This window comes from Dinoponera quadriceps, unplaced genomic scaffold (genome assembly GCF_001313825.1).
Source record: "Dinoponera quadriceps isolate SergipeBrazil2010 unplaced genomic scaffold, ASM131382v1 scaffold367, whole genome shotgun sequence".
NCBI lineage: Eukaryota > Metazoa > Arthropoda > Insecta > Hymenoptera > Formicidae > Dinoponera > Dinoponera quadriceps.
Window position 1 is genome coordinate 2,652,634 of NW_014554712.1, and position 22,859 is coordinate 2,675,492.

Here is a 22,859-nt window from a genome sequence, read left to right on the forward strand (position 1 = left end):
GACTGCCGCGATTTCATGCGTAAGCTTGCATTATTTGCTGAAAGAGCCAAGATTAAATTCCTGCTTACTAGCCGAAATTCCACGGAATGGGGGAGAGGTTTCGAATTCGTAAATATTAAAATAACGCGCGTTACCGTCGCGAGTTACACGCCATAATTATGCGGAACCTCTAGTGCAAAAAGTTCGCCAGCACAGACGCGCTCTCTCGCAAAGTCTCATAAACTTTCGCGGCATTTCCCCGATACGTGTCTCCCCGCTTTCTCCGGGACACGCAAGTTCGTTTTCGGTTTTAATTAACGGACCCAGCCGAGAACGTACGCGAATTTACGCGTGAGTCTCGCTCCATTCTTTCTCTTTAGAACGCATCTTCTTGTCCCGCGCTTTTCTCTTTTCTCCTCCGTGAGCATGTTGTACTTATATTTGTCCCCTTTCAACGACACAGCATTAGATGGCCGGCGATATTATACATAATTTAAATCCCCGAATGTAATCTTGGACAGGGTTGATATTACGCGATACGAAATGGGTCATTACCGCGCTACTAATTGTGTGGGGCACCTAAATCCCCATGGAAGGTCATTACTCGATGCCGAGGATCTTCGTCGAACTTACAACCGGACTGACAATGAATCCCCGCAAGCTCATTTTGCTCGCCCGGGTCTCGCGAGTCTGCCAGTCTCGAAGATTAATATCTTTAATCCTCGCTTCTCTCTCTCTCTCTCTTGCGTGCACGCGCTTTCCAACACGTTGACACTCGCTCCCTCTCTCCATCTATCTTTCTCTCCGTCGAGTGACTATTTACGGTCTTAAGGGACGTTTGAACAGACGAGATAAAAAATGTGAGATATCATATGCGGTCAATGAGTAGGTCTCTCAACCGAACGAACATCTATAGCTCTCGGAGAATATCAAATGAGAAACTTGGCGAAGTTAATTCCAACTCCTCTCTTTCCATTGGTGTCACACCACCAGTTAGCAAATAACGCGATATTTGATTTGGCGGAACGAGAGCTCAAGCTGTGCTCCTGAAATCTGATTTCATTTTGAATCTCGATGTTCGCACCGTTAAGCACCGCTCGGCGGCCGCGAAGTACATTATCACCGTTGTGGAAAAAGAACGTAGCGACATCATTCTTGCGACGGATGAAGGTTAGAAAAAATCGCACGTTTACAGCCGGGAAGATATACAGCAACGCGGGAAATAACGTAAATTTCCTCCTTCTTCGTCTTTTCCTCCGTCGTACGTTTTGAAACTACCGGGGTTGGTACGTCAACCACGGAAAAAAGAAAATATCATTTTCTCTTTCGGGAGTGAACATCAAACCGCGTCCCCTCGCCAAGCTTTATGAAGATTAATAGGGCGTCAAGCGTGTATCGACTTTGTAGTGGGATATAACGCTCGCGAGACGAAGCTGCACGTTTATCGAGGAGCAATCCGGTCGCAAAATTGGCCCGACGATTACGCGTCTCCGGAGTTGCGTGGATCCCCGCTGCGACAGTTCCGTTTATCGAGCGAAGATTTCTCCTTTATTTGATTTTATCCCGTCTTATTTCACTTCAACCGAACGCCCGCCACGCAGTCCCTGAAAGAAAAGCCAGTTGGAAACGAGCCGGCATTATTCGCGAAGGAGAACTTATCGTCCTTCCGCGTGTACGTTCTCTTCGTGGCGGATTCTTCGCAGCCTCCCCGTTCGCTCCGATTCGACGGGAATGTTCATACAGTCTATATTCGCACAGCGGGAGGCGCGAAATCCTCCACGCAAAGTGATACGCATCATTACCGCGGCTATGCCTAGTTATATCTAAATCCCCATGGAAGCCTCGTTAGCCGGGATCCCGTTAAAGCGATCGTCTCGTTCTCGCGCGGTCCCTTTGCAGAGCTTTCGCGACGCAACTCCTCGTTCATCCGATCGAATTATGTCGTTACACCTCGATCGGTCTGAATCGCTTACTTCCCGTCCCTACAGTACGTTTCATCCTTCAAGTCATTGTTTAACGCTAGGTCGATATCATCGATTAGCGTGAACTGCGCCAAATATATTGTCTCACTGTCCGTGAGGCAACGGTCGTTCCGCAACAGCCGTCTTGAGCGACGGATCCAAACTATTTCGTCTGATTAATTCGAAAGGGATATTAAAGTTTGAAATTACCTGAATATATAAGAGTGCATAAATTATAGTTTAACGATATTCCATCAAAGAAATGTTTCAAATCTTTTTCAATTTTATGCCGATTATATAGCTTTTGCGTCAAGAGAGTTCTATCTCACATAGTTTTATCTTACATAATTGCTTTAATAACATATAATCTTTCGTTTGGAAGAAATTTAAATTTCCTAAAACTTTCACGGCGATTATTTCTTTTGCGTCAAGAGAGAAGTCTTCTGCAAAATCGAAATCCCCTGGATTTAAGAGCGCATAAATCCTAGCTTTATCTTACACAATCGTTTTAACTATTATCTTCCATTTTAAAGAAGTTTTAATATCCGTTCGCCTGAGCCTTCTCTCAATAAAAATTCTCTATTTCTTAACGGATAGAGCACAAAACGTTTCATTTTCGAAGATTACATAAATAGCACATATAATTTGAATATCTTTACTATTCATTTATTTTTCATTAGGTGGAGAAGGGGAGACGTCAAACATAGTCACTTTTTTCTCAAGCGTCGCTTTAGCTCAGCTCGATTTGAACGTCTCACGATTTTCTCTCGGGGTCGCGAATTTGGATGCAGCTATTTGCTGAGGGATTCTCTCCGCACATCCGAGCTATAATTACGGTATCTTGGGCGCAACACAAAGAGGTTGCGTACGTGTTAATGACTGATACGCCGTGCGTTTCCCGCGAATTCCCTTAACGCTCGTCGACGAGAGATGTGGCTAACGTCGGTTATAACGCGCAGTGTAACTGCTCAAACGTATCATTTCTATGCTTCTCGCCTCAAGCGCGACATTTTACCTGGCGGTGAATTACCATCGGTGGCTGACAAAAGATCACGGAGTGATAATAGCAGACAGATATCTCGCTGTTAAATTTCACCAATTATGGACGGCGTGCCCATTGATAATCTGGCGTATTGATGCGGCTTCGCCCACCACATTAATTATTATACGTTGATTAATTAGGTCGGATGTAATCGTGCGGGAGCTGCATGCTCTGTTTAATGTCCTCATTCAGGAACGTGACGCCGCGTCGAAGGAGACGTCTCACCCAGAAATCGCGCTTTTTGAAGCTAGTTGGTCCGTGACTGTTAGAAAGATAATACAATATAAAGAAGAAATCGAAAAAAATGTTTATATCAACATGATTTATCGTATTTAGCTTTGATACTATAGTAAAAGAATATCAATCAAATTTACATAATGTTTAGAAACTTATAAAAAAATCATTGTTTTCCGCGCTTTGTAACATTTTTGGCTGGAATTGTCAGGCGTATGTTTATGAATTGATGGATGCATACAAATGCACACTACTAGAGAAATTATATTGCCATATTTTTGCATTTTTACGTACTGACTATAAATATTTAAGATTATTCAATCATTCTATCTTTAAACCAAAAGGCATAAGGGGAAATATGTGCCAGATCTTTATAGGTTAGCTGCATATTTCAATAATCGTTATAAAAAATTATGTGCTGAAAATCTAGACGGTCAATGATCTTTTTTATAATATTTTCTTTTTTACAATATTACAAGTCTCTTTTATCATCTTCTCGTTTTTCATCAAAACCGTAAGAGAGTAGTGGTTGCTAAAATTCAAAACGTAATATCGGAAGCTGTTTTCATACGTGTAAATAGTGTTAACTTTGACTTCAATTATCTCAGCTTCGGTATGGTTAATCTTCCTCTAATTTTGCATGTATGTAGATTGCGATTGATATGCTATTAAAGTTCAAAAAGATTCTTATACAAGAAAATTAATTTGGCGATCAACAACTTTAACCGATCAGCGATTGTGATGTTATTGTCATCGAGGAGAGTTATTATATCGTATTATGTTATCATAATATCCCGACACGGTGGGAACGATTGGAAAAACCGATTTTGGCTGAAAAACTGGCTTTGTTGAAGCTTAATGTACGAATTAATAGACACGAAAAACGAATAATGAACGAATAATGCAATATAATTATTTCACCCCGCGGTGCGAGCCGATTATACATCAAGAATACTCGACGCGACATCCTGCGGATAGCTGCCGCGAAATCTCAGAGCTAGCTCGGAGGTTTGTGAAACGCGTCGAGAGTGACGTTCGCTTCGACGTCCGTGAGGGAAGGATATTTGAATAGCGGCCATTAAGATTAGACACACGCTTTCGGCGAAGGAAAAACGGGGGGAAGAAGGAGAAGAAGCACCACGTGGGAGAGATGCTCCACGGTGAGAAAGAACTCCTTTTTATTCGCTCAGAGAAGTGGAGGATGACTTCCCGCGAGATCGCTCTGTCCTAATGAAGTTCCTTTAGGACGGCGGCTCGGATTTATTGTCCGCCATTCTCAGCGGCTCAGGGCGCTCCGAAAGATCGAACGAAGTTCGCGCGAAGTCGGTGCCTTACGACACGACAGTCTCGTGAACAAATTATTGTTCACAGTGTCGGTTTCGTTCAGGTCAACTTTGAACATAGTTGATCTATTGAATCATTTTCTTCGGAATCCTTTGAAATTTTGGATGCATATTGATGGAAATTTTATCTACACTGATTTTTTTCCTCAAACCGCTCAGAAACATAAAAAAGAAAAAATCGTTGGACGTCACCGGCGAGTCGGTCTGATTTAACGCCAGGCTAAATACACGATATTTAATAATAATAAGCGTGATTTTTAATTCTGACTGAATTAAACGAAATTTTTGACTGGATTTTTAGTACAATCGGAATCTTTTAACGAATTTTATTTTTAATGTAATTCGATATAATAGCAACGCCGCGCTCGAGGGATTAACGTTCTACAGCGACGGGAGATGCCGATTATGCGTTGTGTAATACATACATGTTTATGTATAAGCGATCAGTACAGTCACTGATGAGATTAACCACGTTTGGAGGAATTTCGAAAACTATCAATCGCGTTACACCGGCTGTTCGGTTACGATTTTTTTCGTTTAGTAATTCGAGAATAACTCCTGAAAAGAACGGAGGCTCCTCCTTGTTATTTACATTGGGAAAAGCACGCTTCATTCGTTATTGATCAAACGTCATTCGCCGAACTTTCGCGAACGAGACCAGATTAATAATCGCAGGAGGTGTCGCGCCGAAAAAGTAATTATTATATAATCAGCAGCTTTTGTTTGTCGCCCGTACAGCGACTAATTATCATTTTATCTATTACCGGCCGTATAAAACATTCGCGAGGAGGTGATAAATAAACCCATAACAATAATGCGCGCTTGGAAGCCCTAATAAGCCGGTAAATGCGAACCAATTCGCACATATAGACGGGTCTCACATAAAAAGGCAATCAAATCCACGCCCGCCATATGGTAACACTAATCTGGAAAAGATGAACGATTATTTATGAAATAGTCGTGCGTAGATTCGCGAGAGAGGCCGCGGCGGCACCTTTGCGGTGAGGAGAGGAGGGGGAGGCGCGAAGACGAGCGTCAAAAAATTCTTTCGCTCGGAAAGAAGAAGGTTGTGTAGGAGTTGCACGGAGCCGAATGTGCCCAGCGTCCGGATGTTGTCTCGAAAGGTTCCTCCGAATCCATACAATCGATTTTTTTTCATCTCCTCTCTCTTTCTCGAAAGAGATCTCGTGAAGGAGAGTTTTGGAAATTTCTCTTCCGAGCGCGCTTCTCACCGCATCTCAGAGAGCTTCGCGTGAAAAATTTCCGCCGAAGTTCCCGCGAAATGAACTCGAGAAGAACGTTCTTCCACTTGTTCAGAGAAGGATAAGAGGGATGAGGACGTGGATAACGGCAAAGGCAGTAGGTTCCCTTTAATGTCCCCTCGTTTTATTTCTGGCAGGTCACGTCCCTTCACTTGAGAATTATTAGGCTCTGAATAATCCCATCCGATCCCGTTCGGCGCGTAAAAAGCAATCGGCGCTAAAACGTCGGGCGTTTAAAGGGGGCGGCTTGTGTGTACCGGAAAGACGGCGGCTAAATCTCTATCTCTCTCTCTCGATAGACAGTGCGCTACACCGACTGATATCTCTGCTTCACCTCCGTATAATTGCTGATGTTTTTGCCAGGGTTATTCGCGAGAGTAACGCAATGACGGCCATGCTCGACGGAGCCTATTAAAATTTATTGCGCTATAATATCGCGACAAGATCGATAGCCATCTCGCGCCGGACAAACAGCGCATCGGGCTTTAAGCTCCCGTAATCGACGTATAAATCCCGTATGATTGGATTCGAGCGAACAAGAGAGAGAGAGAGAGAGAGATCATGCTTGCTTGCGTTCTGTTTTTACGAGCCTCTGGATATAATCCGACCACCGCCCAAGTTCTCTGCGTGTTTTTGATTATTTTAACGATTATCGCGACACGCGAGTGTTAACACCGATATCTTCTTCTCCCTTCTTTTTTTTTAATCAAACATTGTTCACGTTTCAGCGGAGTATAATCATGCGTTGAAATGGAATTATTTCACCGGAATTAACTGCACGCGGTGAGAGAAACTGAATGAAAATTTGCAAGATAAGTGGAAAACGTGGAGCCGCTACGTGGAATACATACGTGCGTGCAGATTTTAAGGAGATTCTGGAAAATCAGACATTTTATTTCCTCCAAAGAGCGGATTGAATTCCACGGCGGAAGAAAACCGGATGAATGGGCAGACAAACTGATGGTGTTAACTCTGTAGTTTTGATGTCGGTTAGCGCGTAATCAGGGTGTATTCTATTAGAGCGTGAGTTCCGTAAAAAGCGTAAGATAAATGTTGCCTCGGGGCTGCAAATAAGCCCGAATGACCGTGAACGAACTAATGAACCGGCAACGCCGATGCTATTGGCATTGAAACTAAAGAAGCGTGTAGATCATTTTCCTCTCATTTTTCTCGCCATTAAATCCCTCTTACTTCCCCCCGTGAGGCTTGCAACTTCGATCGCTACACATTAGGCGCGGATTAACGACTTTTATCATTGCGTTAAATATATCTCGCGAATTCCCACCGAGAGGAGCAAATCTCGCTTTTTGCATGCAATTTAAACAAATTATTCTCAGGAACGAGCATGGAACGAGCTGAAAATTCCCGAGATATTACCTCTCTCTCCTCGGCAACGAAACGCGGGAAGAGGGTTCGTTCGCTTCGTTTGAATTAATGTTCGGTGTCTTGGAACTCGCGCAAATAATTTAACTCGGCCGGGAAGATGATTTCGAGAAACCGTGCGACGCGCCAAGGTTTGATCCTGGGGAAGGAGACGTGACCGCAGGGTGTTAATGCCGATTTGCTATTGTCGTCGTGCAACGCGACGTAGGCGCCGTGCCGCGCCGTCGGGAGCAGAATTTTTCCGAGTCACCAGCAAGGTTTCGCAAACATCTTCGCGCTGTAGAGATCAGGAGATCCTGTATCAGGTGATAGGCTGCCCAATCCTACTCGAAGATAAATTATCGCTGATAACCGCCGATATCTTTGGTCGATGGCAAAAAATTGGCAAAATATCATCATCGGCAACCTTCCGATCGGGTGATTAATAAGCGATTAATATCCGCGGAAAATTAACAGCAGGTGAACGTAGTGTTTTTATCAGTTTGAAGAAAAGTATAACGTTCGATAATTAACGTAACATTTCATGACGTAAGTTTGACTGGCACAGAGACGATAAATAGATAAAAATATGTTTACACTGAGAAAAAATACTTAAAAATTTATTTGTACTGGATATAAGGTTAATTTCACAGAGAAATAAAGTTTATTTTTTTATCTTTACATTGAAATAAGGATTTGGCAACATTTACCAAACATTCAGTGAAATAGTTTCAACCAAATGATTTGGTCATATTAATCATTTACTTGAAACCACTTCACCAAATGTTTGGCAAATGTTACCTCCTTCAGGATGAAACACGTTAATTTGCCGTTAGAACAATGTTTTCCTATATTTACTAATTTGTTTTCACAACAAAATAATTTGTAGATTCAGCAAAATAATCCAGTGAATGGCAATTAGTGTTATCAACAAATTGTTTTGCTGTCCATATAGTAATTGACACATTTTACTGCAATAACATAAAATTTGACAGCAAATTATTTTTCTCCATGTAATATTTCATGTAATATATCTTTATTATACATATCTTTATAGATTATATGTATGTATATATTATATATATATATTCGTCACGTGTACTCACGCCAAGCTTGACGGAATCGCCGTTAACAGCCGCCGCGATGAAAACGAATAATTTCCCGGTGCGTTCGATAACTAAACAGATTCGCGTGTTCGCCGACGCGTATTTTGAATTCCAGTCGCCGTGTATCGCGTCTTCTAATACATGATGGACTTTGCGCGCGAGAAGGTTGATTGCCCCCGAATTTTCCGAACGAATTTTCCGTGTCACCGAGAAAACCTCTCGAGTTGCGAGAATAGGTGAGTGAGCGAGTGGGTGAATGAGTGGTGAATGAGTGAGTGGTTGGGTGGTGGTCGAAAAAACGCGCCGCTTCTCGTGCACGCTTCGATAGTATCGCCGTGTCGTCGTTTCGCGCGGAAATAAATTATAACATCCACGACACATCGAGCGAGCGATAAGGGAGGAAAACGGCGAGAAAAATGCGTATTCGAATGGCAAGAAACGCGTCGAGTCTGAAAGTTCGGTAATTATTTACGGGACCACTTTAACTCCTCCTCTTAGCAGAGGTTCGTGAACGCGCATTTTCATACCGTTTGCATCTCTGCGCTCGTAAAAGAGCTAACGTGTAATTTATATTTCTCACTCCTCATTGCCTGATTACACCTGCAGCGCGATCATACGAATCTTTTACGCAATACACATATATATATATATATATATATATAATGTATTAATTTTCTTCAATACAAAAGGAAGAAAAAAGCAGGCCGGAGGAGGAGAAGGACGGAGGGACAAGAAAAGTTATAAGCTTGATTGATTTTTAATCGACGTTGCGACTCACGATACTGCGAGGCAGGGAGGAAGTGGGATGCTTGAGATTGATTCGCGGTAGCTTTATTTAGAGAGCGAGTGAGAAAGAGAGAGAAATTCATTGCACTACGTCCGACTTGGCTCGTTGAGGGACACGTGTAAATGACTGAAAATTTTGGCAATCAGTAAATGCGCCTGTTGCGTGCAGACCATCAAATGGCACGTGTTCAACGCGCCGTGAGACAGGCGGGCATAGAAATGTTGACGTTTCGAATTGAACAGTGCAAAAAGCTGCGATTTGAGCGTGCTCCTCGCCAATTATTTGCCGAATATAAACCCGCTGATATCTACACTGATACTACGATACCTACGATCGGCTAAAAATGAACGTTCGATTAGATTTCATTTTCTCGCCGAGGACATTAAACTTCGATGAAACCTCAATGTTTACCGGGTCAAAACTCTTTCTAACCGTTTTCATCTTGTCTGATGTGATGCAATATTATATATTATTCGATATGTCAAACTGTCGAAATAACAGAATAACCAATAGTCATAATGTATCCCAGACACGATGCAAACGATTAAAAAGACTCTAACGAGCTCGAGCTGAATTAACGTTAATTAAATATTAAGGCTTTCTTTTGAAGCTTAGTGTATGATTTAGTCTAAACAACAATTGAATACAACATATATATCGAATTGAATAAATCGCAAATGCGCGCAAAAAGCGACGGAAGAAGGAACGAACGCAAATCTTGTCGTCGGACAGTCGTATTCGCAACGGAGTCGATAGGATCGCGTCTCTTTTTTTTCTAGCTAATTCTGAAAATATGTATTCCAAGACGGAAAAAAAAGCTTCCGCGAGTTTGTGAACGCGTCTGGCCCATGAGTGGTATATTTCACTGTGAAACCACGGAATGTGTATACTGAGAGAAAGTATAGTTACTTTCGTTACTCAATTATACCTTTCCTATGGTTTAAACCACAAAAATAGTAGTAGTAGTAAAGTGTTATTATCACTGACGTTATAATAACACTTAAAAAAAAACAACTGGTTCTCCTGATTATAATTCTTACGCGATTATAGTTACAAATATCAACAAATTTTTTTCTCAGCATATCTACCTATCTTATATATAGGATTTCCTATTATAATCTTTCCACACAATTATCTCCCGAACTATTCGTTGTTCGAAAAAATATTTCAGATAGAACTTACTCTATTCCGAGGAAGACATCATGGACACAAGTCTAAGTGGAGGTCCCTCCAAGATTTCAAAGTGACCTACATTTTTCTTTAATGAAATCATATAGTTTTATTTTTTAATGCAAATCGACTCCTCTTTTCATTCGATGTATAAAAGTATAAGATCATCGAAAAGTGAATACTTTTCAAGATGTTTTATTTTGATATTTCTCAGTACAAAATATGAAGTATCTCATAAATCAAAATTCATTTTTCGACACTAGTGTATCGATGTATTTGCAAAATATAATGAACTTTCTTTTATGGTTTCTCTATGTTTGCTTATAGCGATCGATTCAACTCGTTAAAATGTTAAGGTGATGTTATCAAAAAGCGAATACTTTATATTTCATATCTTTTTTGTACTGAGAAATATTAGAATAAAAATTAAAATATCTCGAAAAGTATTCACTTTTCGATGATTTTATCCTAATACTTTTGTATACAGAATGAACAAATTGATTTGTATAAAATAAAAGTTATATGATTTTGTTAAAAAAATGAAAGTCATCTTAACCTCTTCAGGGATATTGACACATATATATACGTTTAGTTTTATTTAAAAATTACCGTTATTTATAATTACAAAAATTTTTGAAATTTAAAAATAATCATTATAAATCAAAAATTAAAAATTCATCCCTGAAGAGGTTAAAAACTCGGAGGCATTTTTACCTAGATGAGATTGTGTCCCCCGCGAAAAAGAGTAAGTTCTATTTAAAACATTTTTCCGAACAACAAATAATTCGAGAGATAATTGCGTCGAAAGATTATAATGAGAGACACCCTGTATATCCATCTATCTATTCCTGTCGCGTTTATTTATTCGCTCCTAACGAGACTCGATATTTTTTATCCTCCGTCACGCATTACCCGCGCGAGTCCTCTCCTTTGATGTAACCGTCAAATGAATACGTACGATGGCACGATTCCTTAAATTTTTTATGCCGCCGGTTACGCGTGACCTTTGTGGAATTTATGCGCCCGCATGAGTTTTAAGAGCCTCAGTTCATGTACGTACGTGCACTAACACGTATACATACACTGGTATACGAGCAACCCTACAGTCTCACGAAATAAGCCGTTAAAGCTCTCCCGCATCGACGTGTACCGAAGCTTTTCGTCCCGAGTTTCGGACATGCTCGAGATCGTAACTTAAACTGCGTAAGCACCATTCGTCCACCTCATTGTTCCACGCGTTCCTTTGATTTTCCCGCTATTTGCTTTCCAATCCCGTTACTGTGTGTACAATTTGAATGCGATATGACCAAAGATTATTCTCCACAAAACAGAGTTAAATTAGATAAGCGCTCGTCCTCATTCGTTCGAGCTAAGATTTCCCCTTTGTTCATCGCTGCAGAAATGGTATTCTCAATTACAAAGGGATATATTTAATTTTTTACTTTTTACTAGACCCCCTAATTGTTTCTCTCTCTCTCTCTTTTGATTTTAAAAACTTTTTATACCATCTACTCTCTTCTTTTTTCTTTCTCCCACGTTGTGGGGGGGGGGGCAGTGGGAGACAGCAATATGCATGTAAAATTATTAGCACTAATATTATAGCAACACTTGCTACAAAAGTGGTGATTCTAATGCTATAACATTTTCACTATATGATTATAATTACAAATACCAAATAATTTTCTCAGTGTATGTCTCGAATTAAATCTTTTCCTCATCATATCTTTAGTCATTTGATCATTAGTTAGGTACAGTTTAAATACTTTTGTATAATCAACGTAAAACAGCAGACATGTTGAATATTTCCCGCAATGATCGATGTTCTTCGTGAATAGCCGCGCAAGCGATGAGATCGACAGCGACGACGACGTCGGTAACGTCGACGAGAACGCTTTTTCCGTCAAACCGTCGCGAACAATACGACTCAGCGTCCTCCCGCGTAATCTCTGGAAATGCAATTTTGTGGTTTACGTATTGGCGTGTTCGCACTCACAATACGACGTGACAACCCGCCTCGGTTACATTGCCACCAGTAATTGAGAGTACCAGCTATATATATGTACATATATATATATATATATATATATATATATATATATATAGATGTATGTATATATGTACGTACGTACGTATGGACTACATTACACCGTTCGGTACAAAATTATCGTCGACTGAGACGATGTCTAACTTGCTTGTACCGTTAGCAACCCTCGTCGGACGCATGACGTGCTCGCCGAGGCATTGTCGAAATTATGCAACGCCTCGTTCTTCAGCGAGGACACCGCTGCCATGCCGCCCAGCATCGGGAGGACGCACAGGCACGTGCGTCGCGGACGGGAAAGGGATGGAAATGGGCGGCACGTCACGCTGGGCTCGTGCGTCGCTATGGTAACGCATCCTCCGTTGGTAGTTGACCTTGAGCATAAGTAAGAGGGTTCGGAAGAAAGGATGAGAGAAAGAAAGAAGCAAAGAGAAAGAAGGAGAAGCAGAAAGAGAGAAAGAGCGAGAGAGAGAGAGAGAGAGAGAGAGAGAAAACAAGCGACAGGGATAAATGTGACGACAGAAAAAGAAAGGGTGAGGAAGAAGGAGGGGGAAAAGAAGACAGGAGTTTCTGGTAGTCGTGCGAAGAAAGTTCGCGCTAAAAGATAGAAAGAGAGAGAGGCGCAAAGACGACAGAGAGTCTAACGGACAGTTTTTATGAAGAGTGCGAGCGAGCGCAGAGAGTTTCGTTTTCCCTCTTTATCGAACAGCGCACACGGTCGACATTGAAGCGGCGTGTTAATGAGGGCCGAGGCCAGCTTCCTGCGGAGAAGCTCATTGTCCTTAACGCGGTTACACTGAATGCGGAGTACTATGCTGGAGGATATGTGGTGGAAGTTAATGCAGTTAGGTCGATATTCCGTGCGGATGGGGATTTATTTTCAGCTCGCGTTCGGCTGCAGTGAGGACTGCCCGAGGCGTATTGGATTGTCGCACATCCGACTATTATTGCGTAACACGAACGTCTCGAGTTACGCTTCTCGAGTCGTCGTTTGGGATGAAAGACTCCGATGCGGCTATAAGATTCGTAGTTGAATGATTGATTATTTCTTCAATGTCAGAATACGTGCGTGTAGAGACGCGCATGCATATTGGGCAAAGCGATAAACAACGGGTTCTCTCTCTCTCTCTCTCTCTCTCTTGCTTTCAATTGCGATGGAAGCTGCTCGGGGCATGTTTTTACATATTAGATTATTTTTGTGCGATGCAGATCTCGCACAGAAATTTTCTCACATTTTCCCATACACAGAGATAAATTCCAATTAGACAATCCAAAGCTGCATTACTATTGAGAGTTATTTGTTTTGACTTCTTTAAGATGAATTTTTAGGAACCATTTTCCTACGACTTTAGACGAATTAAAATACTACCATCGTATTTGGCGACCTACAAGACTATATAACTGATGTTATATTTTTTCGACAAAATCGTTTTATCCATTGTCCTTTTATATGCGGAATGTTTCGAATTGTTGTGTCGTTCGGAAGCAAAAATACATCTCCGTACATTTTGTAATTTCACGGTCGATTTTTCCAAGTCAGGATATACATCAGGTAAAGCGATAAGTAGCTTCCTCCGCTTGGCGCGGAAATATTTCATTTGCGCGCCACGAAGAACGATGCGCGAGAACGAACAGCGCGCAATAATGAGAGTCGATAGTAATCGCGTTTAACATACACACACTCTCTCTCATTTTCCGGACGAGCCCTTGAATTTCAAGATCAATGATCGAGCGTTTTCGTCCGCACGCTGCTACTGCTGCCGTCGCTCCCGCCAAGTTATTTGAGATTCGTGTCTACCTGCAGAAGAAAATCGCTCGCAAACGCGCCGCGCGCGCACGGAATATAATTAAGTGACGATGCATATTCATGGGGCGTAAAAGTCGTATTTGCTTCTGCACGTCGCCTGTAGAGCGAATATCGAGGGCTGGTACGCCGCCGCGCGGTACGTCCCGCGGGATTCGTTAAAAGCTGGGCAGAGTCTATCTGAGTACGTGTACGCGTATATTCGACATGATTAATCCAAACGAAGGTGCTCTGTATCTTCGCGGCACGAACACTTTCACAGTTGCCCTGAAGAGTTTTTCAGAATATCGTATGCGTGAAACGACGGACGCGCCGTTGCTGCACGGCGTTTGCACAAACGCAAACCAAAAAGAACCGTTTCAACAGGTTGTTGATTTCGTCCTCTCCATTTTTCTACCCCTCTTTAAATCGTCGCGAAAAGACTACGTTATGAATTTTAAACGTTGCATGATAAAAATCTCGCGCCGCGATTTTCATTCTCTTTCTCTCTCTCTCTCTCTCTCGTGAACACTCGCGTATCCTTGAATGATCGACGAGACATTAAATTTAATCGTTTCGGTTAATTAACATTTTAACGACCGCTGGTACGTATACATGACTTCATTCTTGGATGTCGCCTTATAAAGAAATATTTCTCGATATAATGATAGTTTACAATATTGTAAGATTAAAGGAGGGGCTATTCAACAGTTACATCAAATTTGAGTACTTTTTACTCCTCCCCCTCCCCCCTGTCATATGTTTTATAAAGTGTCACCTTCCAATATTATGTGATATGTGGAATTACTCCCCTCTGCCATCATCATATTATGTTACTAGATTTCTTTAGATCCGGCATGAAAATAAGTGTGCCTAATGTGACGTCCTATAGCCGTTACCTCCCCCTCTCCCTCATTGCTATTACATCCCTGCCAGCAGTCACACAAGCTAATTGATCCCCTCTCACCCTCGTGGTGTTAAATAGTTCCTAAGAGTTATATAGGTTGCTCAAAATTTTTCTTTCAATCGCTTATGTGAAGATAGAACGGGTTAAATTGAATAGAAAAGTCCTCCATCATTTTGCAAACAATCACGCAAAATTTTGTGTTATTAATGATTGAAAATGACCATGTATAGAAACATCTTAATTAATAAATAAAAAATTTGCGTTCTATTTGCAAAATGATACTCTTTTGCAAATATTTCCTAACGTTATATGCCGCGCAGACATCCGCCAACCGGAGCGGTGTGTTTCGCTAAGCCGAGAAATGCTCACGGGTTTTTCTTTTCACGCCTTCTCTCGGGCGGAATTATAAAGACAAAACAGAGACACGAAGAAGCTTCGTTTATCCAAACGTTCATAGCTACCGTAGGTAGCCAATATTTGCATCAGGATAGGTCGAAGCGCTAATACTGCACGCGAACCAAAGCAACGGTCGTATATTGCGCAACTTGCGTAAACGTCCGAATCTCACTGTATCTCGCGAAAGCCGATTATTGTTTTGGCAAGTAGTATCGCGACAAAATGGCGCGGCGGAAAAATGGCGCGCACTCACCTATGCATTCTAATTCCTTCGATGGAAAATGGACAGGGAACGATATTTCCGAAAAAGCGGAAAGAAAATGTAATAAATAACGTACATTGAAGCACGCTGTACTCGTTCTTTTTTTTTTTTTTAACAAACATCGTAGAATTTCTCTCTCGTTCGGGGACTTCATCGTTTATATGGACAAAGAACTCGATGTAACGATGCTGCGGTCTTGCGGAAAATAACATCGCGGAATTTGAAGAAAATTGCGGAAATCAAGCAGGGGAAAAAGCAGAGAAACAAGAAATACGTGGGAATGGAAATCGAGTCCAACAGTTTTTGATCGATCAAACTCTCTCTGCATTGTTTTTTTTTTAATTTCTTCCGATGGCTTATGTTATTTATTACTAGCATTTCTTCCATCTTTTTCTGTTTTTTAAACCATTGGATTTGTATTTTAATTACTGCGCGTCCGAAGGAATCTAACCGCAGGATTGAATAAATCTACTTAGTCATTTATCTGTCTCTTTCTGTTTCTCCGTGCACTTTGCGAACGTGAACTTGTTCCCGTTTATTTTTTTGTAACGGAACGGAAGCGAGAATATTCTCCGCGAAGTTAGGAAGCTCAACGGCGCGCGTAAATCAAACACCTTCGCCGAGTCTTCCGAAACATTGACGATAAGTTCCAAAATTGTGAAGTAAGCGTTCGTGCCCGCGTCAGAGAGAGAGAGAGAGAGAGAGAGAGAAAGAGATTCTTCTTTCGAGAATTTAGAGCGAAGATAATAGAGCAGCACATTAAATCAACAACCTGTTGAAATTCCGCTACTTCGTAAGCGTGCGCGCGGGTACGTAAGAACGATTTCCAAACGGAGAGCAACGATCCACTCTTCATTCACGACGATGGTGGACATTCGCCAACCGCATTCAGAATATCGTGAGCACAGGTGAAACTCGTCAGAATAGACGTATGTATAAAGCGAGAAGTTGCGGCGTGGCGAATTAAAATATTTATTGCGCAGAAATTCCATACGGAAAAAGACTGCGCGACTACAAGAATGCGCGATAAAATTATTGGTTTACTATTTTTCTTTAATATTAATATTAATCAATGTAATTATTGTTTTTTTAATAATATACCAACAATATTTCCGTATTCTTGTTCCCTCGTACGAAATGGTGAAATGTTTTTTTAATTATATACCAGTAATTTTTCCGCATTCTTGTTCCCTCGTACGAAATGGTTCATGTAAACGTGAAATGTTTGATTATTACAAGGAGAAGAAGCGTGTGGGTAGACGGATTTGTAAATGAATAATAATTCGCGGAGGAATCAACAACTAGCAATTTTTGCCGGCGGATTTCGAAAGCTCGCTTAAGATCATATTTCTAAAGAGACGAGAGAAAGCATCATTGTATAAAAATCCTTGAAGCTACCTTTACATAGCCCCTACAAAGGATAGAAGACTTTGGCTCTGTGGAACCGTTTTAGTTAAGTATAATCATTTTTAATATTGTGTTTTTATTAATGATTGTCATATTTTCTTTGTAAAAGATATATGTATTTGTCTTAATTTCTCTCTAAAAAAAGTTGATACTCGATATTATCGAAATCATTACTGTCGCTTCTTTTCGTGATATTGAGTGCCTGCTTGCTTCACGTGTGTTATTTGCGGCTGTCAAATCATTGCGTGAATTCTAGCAGTTCATCAGTTTGTGTGTTAAAGAAGATAAGAAAATTAAAAATTAAAAATAACATATTAAAGAAGACAAAAAAGGGAGAAGTCGATTTTTAATCTGATAGAGCGTTTTATTTAATCACATAAACTGAGATTTTTTCCGTGTATAATATAATTAGCTAAATAGAGCGCTCGTGTAGCGCGCGTCTATGTTGTTCTAATAAATAAGTAAATATTAAATTCATAATATTTATATATTATAAGAGAAGTATTCTAGATAATTACATTATACACGTTAAAAAAATGTGTGTTAAATTTAATACATGTCCCAAACAGTCCACACAAATTTTTGTGTTAACACAAAGTGAACATGTTAAAAAGTAACACAAATATTATGTTTAAAAATGAACACAAAATTAATCTCTATAATATGTTAATCAACACTGAGAAGTATAAAATATATTACTTTAACACATGTTGAATATCAACATAAAATAAACACAATATGTTAAATTAACACACGGATATGTTGAAAATTTAACACAACCTTTTATATAAGGATCAATTCTAACACAAATGTTTTTTACTACGTATAATACCTTATAATGTACAAATTGGAAACTATCGACGAGTATTTTACTGGCAGAATGAAGTCACGTGACGGCGGCCGTCAAAAGAAATTCTCATCGCGGTATCAAGCCGATAGCTGGCCAGCAACGGCTCGCGATTGATCCGCAATTTGCAAAATTAATCAGTGATAAACACATGGCTCGCTCCAAGACGTTTTAATTGTCACCGTTGCCGCGGCTGGATATCGCGCACGCGTCGTTCACGATTTAATTCATTAAAATCGACGAGGTGATAGCGGCTGACGATTCGGAGTGACCTCGATTCGGTATGTTTTACGTTGCACTCGTAAAAATTTACGTTTGTTGTTCGCGCTCGTCGTACTCTCGGTGCGTTGAAAATCGACGTCCCACGAAGGAACATTTCGGTACGCTATCCATCGGCCGCAAACCCGGTGAGATTAGTCTTGAATTAAAGTCAACTTTAAATTAATAGTCCGTTCACTGAACAAGGATGTCTCATAAATCGTTACCATATGTTTTACGGACTATTACTCTTCGAGATGAACTTCTCCTCGCGCGATCTTCAATTGCACAAATTTGCGAAGCATCTCATAGTTTATGTTTCATGTGAATAAGAAATTAATAACATTTTTATTTTAATTTCTAAATAAACAGATACTGAAGAATATCATCGTCTTAATAAAATTTACAAAAATTTAATAATCGATCGTATGATATCTTTCAAAACATGTTGGTACATGTCGCGTGTAGCCCGATCAGCTCTACAACGTCTCTGATCGCGGTCGACTTACCACGTCTCTGATACGACTTATTCATGTCGGCGCTATCAACGATCAGATGCGAGGAAAGAGAACGAGAGGGAGGGAGGAAAAGGAGCTTCAAGAGGATTGACACATCCGTCATTTGCTCCGAAAATGTTTCACTCGAATTTATATACGACACGCACGTTATATGTATGTCTCTCTCCATTTAAATAAATGCCGACGGATTTCCAGACAGTCACTCTTTCATTCAGCCGCGGAATTTCACGACAGACGTGAATCAGAAAACTTAACCCTCCCGTGCGCGCGGTAGACATTTTGTTAGTATACGGCGTCTCTGCCGACGTTAAAATTGTGAGTTAAATGCGCTTCTCGCTTAGTGTTAAACGGCAAAAATAATTTGCAGCGAGAGCCATTTCGAAGTGTCGTGTTGAGTCTCACGCGATCATTTTTCTGCGGTGTGCTTCGTATTTCATGCCGAGAGATTTATCAATTTGTGTGTCGCGAGACTCACTTGTGGCACGAATCACGGCTGCAAATCGAATCTTCTATTTTACCTCTCGCCGTATTACGAATCGCCCGCAGTGTAACTTCGCCAAACAACGTGAAACGTCGAATCGCACATCGCAACAGCTGTTAGTTAATTCATAATCATCTGTTTATCGTTAAGCACATTCGCGGAGAACTGCAACGTCGACCGTGAGGAGAGATAAGGAGAATGAGAGCGAAACGGAGCAATAAAATCCGAACGCTTTTGTAAGTCTCTATTGTGCGAAAATTTTAAACTAAGTTATCATGCGGTGGAAACGGGGACCTCGCTTTTTCAAGCTCACTTTGATGTTAATGCATTCGTGGGATTCTGCGGCGGCATCGCGTCGCAAGCATACACATATATATGCGATTAAAGTCAATTTGTGGAAAAAAAACGCATAAATAGCTTTGGTCTATATATAAGTGAAGTAAATCTTCGGTAATTAATATTCGAGTTATTAAAACAGTGTATAATATTTCAATGTATTAATAATATCGCGCTATCGAATCAAGAAGATTTACTTCAGTTATGGCATTATTGATCAATTTTATTGATACAACAGCTTTATTCGTTTCTGTACAGGATGTTCCAATCTAATCTCGGTTCCCATGGTGTACGAGTAGAACAGTCATTGTGCAAAATTCGCAATGATGAGGAATTAATTATTCTATCTGAGCTGATGAACGCACGAGAAGGCCAAACATCGAGAAAGAAAGATGTCTTCGACCGTGACATTCGTCGCGTTCCTTCGCCCAAAGCTATGAGACGCAGTGACGCGAAGAAAACACAGATTCCGCGGAGTCTACTTTTTCTACCAATTTAACCTCTTCTATCTGCACACGAGCAGACGTACGAAACATACCGAACACCCTGTATGTGTATATATATATATATATATATATATATACATGTGTATGTATACATCACTCCGAAGGTCAAAGGTTAGGAGGGAATCCCCGACATGGAGTTGGCTTGGTTTCATGTAACCACGATGAATTTCGAACACGTGCGCCAATTAAGCGTCCAACAAAAGCGGATTCGATTAAAAACGCACGGCTGGATGTTAATTATCTAACTCCGAATGGGTGGCCGAGCGTGTCATGTCAATGTGGCGTCATCGGTGGCAACGAGAGGGACAAGGGGGCGTACGGAAATGCATTCCAGCAAGTCATTGTTGATCGCCGACGTGGCGATGATGACTTCGTATAGAGATCTCGCAAACATATTCGTATATTCGCGCGAGATCGTGTGTGTTTATCGATTAATTCTCCAAGTGAACAGCCCTGCTCAAACAGCAGCTGCGAAGACGTGAAAGACGGAGAGACGACTGAAGGAGTCGAAACAAACGACTTCTCCGACTTGTATACGGGAGGAAACTTCGCTTAATTACAGCTAACCGCGTGGCCGACCGACAACCACTACTTGCGTGAATATACCGACAATCCGAATGAACTAATCTCGGATTGGCGATTCTTTATCAATTAGCCGTTCGATAAATTACAGTCTCTCTCTCTTCTTCGCTGTAATACCATCGTGAAAAAAGAGGATTGGGGGAAGGCCGCTTTGGGTTTTAACGTCGCGATAGTGCCGTAGTTTAATACGAACTACTTGCCAAAACTCATTAGGGAATTTTGGTGCGCAAGGTCGAGATATTAGCGGGAATTAGCGGCGTCGCCTAAATGAGGTATTAATTAATATACTAATTTTCATTCAAGTAACATCCGCTAATGTGTATATATATGTGTGTGTGTGTGTGTGTGTGTGTGTGTGTGTGTGTACATTGAATCTTCCAATGGTTTATTTGTTAAATTTTTTAACTCTTACCGGTCTAATTCTCTCTCTCTCTCTCTCTCTCTCTTTATTCCTATTTCCCGCTTTCGTTCTCCCGTTTCCGGCGAGTCTTTTTAAAATTTAAACTGTCGTTTATTTTGAGCACGAATCTCGCAGGATTGCACAGGTAACCTTTTTATAATCGTGTAAATGCGCGATCGTGTACATTCACGTGGAATAATCTCGTACAATTTTCACGCGTCTCAAATCCTGCGAGAAAGATCGTCTCAGTTTACCGTACCCACCGTGTCGCGTCCTTACATCCTTATTTATTCCTACACATTTCGCAACGCGAAAAAGAACGATAGTCTATGAAGAGCATTGCGCATTCTGAGAAGGAAACAAGTGTCGTCCAATCTGTCTTTCTTGCGACAAAATGCCGGTAGTGAGCGATTGCGAACACTTTTTTTTTCTCCGAACGGCTACAAAAACGAGAAAGGAAGGCCGGCGACCACCTGCGACCTCCGAGATAAAGCGATTAAAGAACATGTATGCAAAGGAGAAACTCGAAGGAGGAAAATAAGAAAGAGAGAAAAGGAGCGAAGCCGCGCGTTTCTCGATTAAAATAGGCACGAATGACAAACGGTGTATTTACCATTTCTGCGCCATCGCACTGGCGACCAATACGCTTCGCTCCAGGTGTCTCCTGGTTCACATCCTCGACATCGTCCTCGGCCGGCGCCCTCCGGGGATGCGAGGGGGTGAGTGCGTATGTGCGTGAGTGACTGTGGACGATAGGAGGAGAAGGAAGAGAGAGAGGAGGATCGGGAAAAAAAAGGGGTAATGCGAATCGATCGCAGAAAGCGTGTGCGGCGAGACCGGTATCAACGTTCGTCGTAGCGAGTCGACAGCGCGAGAGAGAGAGAGAGAGAACGGTAGCTACTTTCTCTTCCTCTTAGAGACGGACAATCTCCGCGCGCGTGAGAGAGAGAAAGAGATATGTCGTGTCCGCGATATACGACACAAACGGTCCGAACGATGCGCACACGCGTGAGGCGCGGAACTGACTGGCTTCAGCTCGCTCTTCGCGATCTCGGCCCCTGCGTTAGCGCCACCTGCTTCGCACGGATGCTGCCCCTGCTGCCGCTACCACCACACCCCCGCGCGATCACTCGCGGATTATCCCCCGGCTTATTACTCCTCCTGCGAAGGAGCGATGGGATGCGCGTAAGTTAAAAGAGCGCATTGAGAGAGAGTGAAACATTTTCGGAGCTTTCGAGTGTTTTTTTTTTCGATCGCGTCATGATGTCATCGGAATAAGATGATCGACCGGATTAAACGGTGCGATACGTTCAACATTCCGGAACTCATCAAGTCTGTTCGTTTAGAACGAACCAATGCTGTTCCTTTTTCCTTTCAATAGATTATACATTTATTTCGTTGTAAGAGCAAAAAATGCGCGACTCTTCTTACTTGACTTCAATGATCGATTAAAAATTTATGGTGTCAATGAGTCCTGATGATATCTTTATAGAATGCGTTTATAATACATTCTTATGTTATTCACACCAGATATTGTAATGACATATTTGCTGGCAAGAAAACAATGCAAAGATATGCTACGAATATATATTAGCGCGAATCAGTGATATTGATCGCTCTCAGATTTTTAACCAAACATTATAATGATCAGAATAAACAATATATTAATTACACAAGATATAAAACAATTTATACTAAGTAATTTCATGCTCATCTTTCTCGTCATCAGAATGTTTAAATTATTTTAGCAGAAAAAATGCAGATGTCACTCCCAGAATATAACATTCGATAATTAAATGAGACATCACTGACCATTTTGGTCCTTCATCTTGAGAATATACGAGAGAAAGGATACAAAAAATATTATATATTACCAATATATTATATAT

The 22,859-nt window shown here is 41.1% G+C and overlaps 1 protein-coding gene across 3 annotated transcripts in view; it reads right to left on the reverse strand.

The window, feature by feature from the left end:
- LOC106741083 (diacylglycerol kinase 1) overlaps positions 1 to 21,982 on the reverse strand; it is a 91,537-nt gene extending 69,555 nt beyond the window's left edge. For 2 of the 3 annotated variants that reach the window (XM_014612719.1, XM_014612717.1), the window contains exon 1: positions 21,584 to 21,982. The gene's annotated coding sequence lies outside the window, so the exon portion shown is untranslated. Of the gene's footprint in view, positions 1 to 8,289; positions 8,404 to 21,583 lie in introns of those variants that run through there. The other variant, XM_014612718.1, reaches the window with a different exon arrangement.
- Positions 21,983 to 22,859: the final 877 nt, after the last annotated feature.